The sequence below is a fragment of the Montipora capricornis genome, chromosome 1 (genome assembly GCF_036669925.1).
Source record: "Montipora capricornis isolate CH-2021 chromosome 1, ASM3666992v2, whole genome shotgun sequence".
In the NCBI taxonomy this organism is placed as follows: domain Eukaryota; kingdom Metazoa; phylum Cnidaria; class Anthozoa; order Scleractinia; family Acroporidae; genus Montipora; species Montipora capricornis.
Genome location: NC_090883.1, coordinates 31,017,377 through 31,022,376, shown reverse-complemented (window position 1 = coordinate 31,022,376; position 5,000 = coordinate 31,017,377). Strand labels below are relative to the sequence as shown.

Sequence of the window (5,000 nt, the reverse complement as noted above, 5' to 3'; positions counted from 1 at the left end):
ACGACATCTTCACCAACATATTGCTGAACACAAAAATTCGGCAATTGGTCGACATGTTTTGCAAGCTCACGGTGGTAAAGATCTTTTGAAAGAATACCAATATTTAGGGTCTTAAGAAAGTGCCAAGGCAAATTTGATTGCTTAGTTTACGAAAGGCTCCTCATTAAGAGTCTCAAGCCTAATTTGAATATACAGATTGGTTTCCGACTTATGACCACGTGATGTTCCCAAGGGAATTTTCCTTTCGTTTTTTCATAAGTTACCATGTACATATGCACGTGCATAAAACGACATTTGAAAGAAACTGTTCCCTAGAGTAACATCACGTGGTCTGAAATGGGAAAACAAAACGTACAAGCTGGAGAGTCAATAAGTGCCTCAGCGCGAAAAACAGCTGATACTTAAATAATAATAATAATAATAATAATAATAATAATAATAATAATAATTATTATTATTATTATTATTATTTATTATTATTATTATTATTATTATTATTATCATTATTAAGAAGTAATGTTCAAGAGGCGGACTTTGAATTAGATAGATGCCTTGCGAAAATCTAGGTTCTATAACTTTTATATATACATTTTTATTATTACTGGGAATAGGTTTTTAGATTTGTGATTGTTTTATATACTTGTAGATATATTTCTAAACAGTTTTATTCGAATTAAAAATAAAGTTATTTATATTATTATCATTATCATCATTATTATTATTATTATTATTATTATTATTATTATTATTATTATTATTATTATTATTATTATTATGTTTACTACAGCAGCCGCCGAAAAAGATCGTGGCGATCCGGCAATTACCTCCTATCTCCATCACATTAAGTTATACCAAGTCAGCGAAGAGTTGCGAGATGCAAGAAAAAAAGGCGTCAGATGTAAGATAACTGAGTGTCCCGTTGATAAATGATTTACGAATCTAATTCTAACGGCTTTCGAGTCAGGAATTATCCAATAACATGTGCACAGCCAAAAACCGTGTCGTGTACTTTTCAAAATACTCGGCAAAATTAGTTCGAAAACGTTCTCCTCTTGACTTTTGAACTGCTGGGCGTTAAAAACATTTGGCAATCATGTAAATGCACCCCAGGTATTCGGCAGCTTACGTTTTAATTCAATTCAAATAATCTCGTCTAACGATTCCAAGTGCAATCACGCAAATTTCTTTACATGTATAAGGAAGGATATAACTAAGTTAACAGCACTTTTTATTTCCTTCTTCCCTTTAGTCCGTACGGAACCGTATTCGTAAGAATACCCGGCCACAATTGTGTTGTTGTAGCGGTATCGTTTGAAGAACGAGGCATAGAACAATACACGCCATCAATGTGCAAATTAGTGGCAGCGGGTATTGTGTAGTTTAGCTTCTTATTCTTCTGAAAGTTAATTGCTGGTTCCGTTTTGTCTCAGCCCTTGTGTTGTTTTAACCTCTTCGTTTTTCAAGACACCCCTTGAGAAGTTTAATCAGCAATTAACTACGATAACCTATGAACGGAATTAAAAAAGGCTACGACCGAAGTCTCTAAGACGGCTTAAATCGGGATATAAAGTTTAATTAAAGACTAACGCTTTCGAATGTGACAGGCATAAAAGGCACTTAAAGCTAATTAATGTGAAGAAAAAGACAACAACTCAAAGCACTGCCTACCACTTTGATTTTTTTGGTTTTGGGAACCATCTATAGCTACACTTCTTTATTTATGCTTGCCCAAAAGCACGAGTGGTTCCTTAAAGTCAAAGAACAAAGCCTATACTTTCAGTTGTTTAATTAAAGAACCTCGAGTTGAGATTGAATGTCATGTTTTGTTTGTTTTTCTCACCTTATTTTGGATGACAGCACCATCATGTTAGTATTGACGTTCGTAAATTGCTTCTCAATTTACCGGAAATCAGCTCTCTGAAACATATCTTATTTACGTTGATATCCGAGCACGTCTTTCATAAATTCGGCAAACATGCATCCACTTGGGGGTATCTTTCTGATCCTTCCAGTCTTGCAAGTGTAATATTCTAGTAGGTGGAGCTTATGCACCGTGGTCCTCTGTGCTACGGTACCCCAGGGTTTTCCTTCCATGTGAGATCGACATTTATAAAGAAACAAACGAAAATAACATGAAGTCATGGCTCTCCTGAGGGAGATTTAAGCATCGAGTTAAAGGCAAACGGCGATTTAACGGAAACTTATTTCAGTGATTTAAGCTCATTTCTGGCCTGTTGTCTACAGATATCGTTAAAAGGGAAAACGAACTTTAATAAGTAAACTGAAATCAACAAATTAACGCAAATCAATTTAAAGGTTGGTTTTTGGGGGGAGGTGAAAACCGGAGTACCCGGAGAAAAACCCCTCGGAGCAGAGTAGAGAACCAACAAATTCAACCCGCATATAACTAGGAATCGAACCCAGGCCACATTGTTGGGAGGCGATTGTTCTCACCATTACGCCAGCCCTTCACCCCTCTCTTATGGGAGAGAGAATTTAGAATCAGATAATTTTCATACTGCCATTTTCAATATCACATATATAAATGTGATGCAATATCTCTCCAGTGGTATGGATTTTGCGAAGTTTGTAAACAGGGAATATATAAGCGGTTCGATTCAAGCTTTTTATGATTTGAATGGCACGACGTTTGTTTCCTTTTCTCTCGAAGTGAAGTAGAAATTTTCAGGGATAGGTTATTATGCAATGCGCTTTCAATATTCAGTACTTTATTCTCGGCTGACTTATTAGGTGAGAAAACGATAGCCAATGAGGCAATAAATGTACACAAAGATTTGCCTGTATTCAGTACTTCAGCGGGAACTCAGTTCACTAATTGAGATCTAGTACATCTCTCCTCCTTTTGAACGGGCCTCATTTAATTAAGGTTTCAGTTTTGAGTTTTGCAACTGCTTTGTATTAAATCTAAATTTGTTATGCATCTGTGTCGGATCGCTAGTGGCTACTTCCTGCATTCCGCACTCTTGTAAATCGCCCGGTAATCGAACACCATAAAGTTGCCCAAGGGTGTGCTGCTGTCCGATAACACATACGCAGTCGATCGTCCTACCGCAAGAAACGAGGTGTGTGTATTTTGGCAAGAGGGTGACTAAAAGGTATTCAAGTTTCTTTCACCATTTTGTTCGGATGTACTCCGTTTGGCAAGCACCGAAACCTCGCGCATTCCCTTCCTTACACGCGCGTAACCTCACTCACGCGCGCTCCGTTTTCTCCTCTCCTCTTGCTCATCCATTGCTCGTAACACGCAGATAATGTTTATTAAATTAAAACTGTGCCTCCTGGAGGGATATTTTGAGAATGTGGTTCCTAATTTTGCAATGCACGACATTGCAAGTTAATGCTCTCACGGAAGGTGGAGGAGAGAGACCAAACATTTTCGGATTGAAGCTGAGCTGATTTAACGAGCTGATACATTGTATGTACTACATTGTACTACATGTAATACATTTTATTATATGACTAGCTCCGTGAGCGGGCAAGATGAACCAAATCGTGCGCTCTGATTGGCTACCCGAGCGGGCAAGATGGAGCGATACTGCCCGCTCGGGATTTCTCGGTTGGTCCCGCAAGATCAAAGATCATTTTTTGGTGTTTTAAGTCATATCATAAATCCTTTATTGACCAAGATTGTTCGGTCAAGATGACTGGATATTGGCCTCGTTCTTTTTTTGCGTGTTTATGGACCTCGACTTCGTCTCGGTCCATAAACACGCAAAAAAAGAACTTGGCCAATATCCAGTCATCTTGACCTCACGCTTGGTCAATAACCCATACGTATTGTACTACAATCTTGGACATAATAAAATGGAACAGAAATGCCCCCTTCCCCCTAAATCAAGGATGAAGCCGCGTGAAGGCCAGAACACGCCGTTTTCTCCTCACTGATTTTGGGGGGAGGGGTGGTCTCCATTTCCTATTAATTTGTCCAACAGCGGGCAAGATAAACCAAATCCCGCGCTGTGATTGGCTACCCGAGCGGACAAGATGGAGCTATCTTGCTCGCACGGGATTTCTCGCTGGGTCCCGCAAGATCAAAGATCATTTTTTGATGTTTTATCCCATATAGTAAATCCTTTATTAACCAAGCTTGTTCGGTCAAGATGGCTGGATATTGGCGTCTTTTTTTTTTCGCGTGTTTATGAACCGAGACGAATAAACACTCAAAAAAAGAACTTGGCCAATATCCCAGCCATCTTGACCTCACGCTTGGTCAATAACCCATATATGTAGCTTGAGATAGTCAAGATACCGATGTAAGCAAATCTAGATTACATGCATGGTTATTGTTTTGGAACCTTTGATCACAATCATCTAATTAATACTCCAATAATCATGTTGTAAAGGTTAATTCCTTGTATTATGTTTTACTTTATCCTACTTCTTAATTACAATTCTTCTAGATCTGACTGGAATTCTTTTATGTCAAAGAGGAGGATTTCGTGATCATCTGCTTTCTCTTTTGAAATTAAGGTTCATATCTTTTCCGTGATCGCACGAGCTGTTCCACGTTAAGAACAATCCACCCAGAGGGCTGGAATTACAAAAATGCGTAGGTTCAAACTAGATACGGTTTATTGCTTAGAGTACTTTGATCATCCGACCTCAAATCCTTGCACGCACTGAGGTATCTCATGTATCCTATAAACTCTTGTTCTTCGGCCATCAAAACTTAATGGGAAATAAAACACAAAAAGCGTTGTTTTCGCCAGGTTTATCACCGTTATTCGGGTATCCTAGCGTGTTATCACGTGATCTCGCTTGAATCTCTCGTCGATCACCAACCGCACTACGAGCCTGACCTTTTTAAAATGGTGTTTTCATTTTGATGTTCCTGTTGGTTTTAAGGCGGTGTGAGATTGATATCCCTGTGAGGACCTGTTTTCGAAGATTTTTTTTCTCAAACTAGTGACTGGTAAGGACAACGAAAAAAGCAAGGTGACACAAACACCAACCCGGTGTGGCCAACACATCGCGCATGC

At 38.7% G+C, this 5,000-nt stretch overlaps 1 protein-coding gene across 6 annotated transcripts in view; it reads left to right on the top strand.

Moving 5' to 3' along the window:
- The window catches only part of LOC138038452 (uncharacterized), a 67,562-nt gene that overhangs the window by 41,549 nt on the left and 21,013 nt on the right, over positions 1-5,000 (top strand). The window lies entirely within an intron of this gene.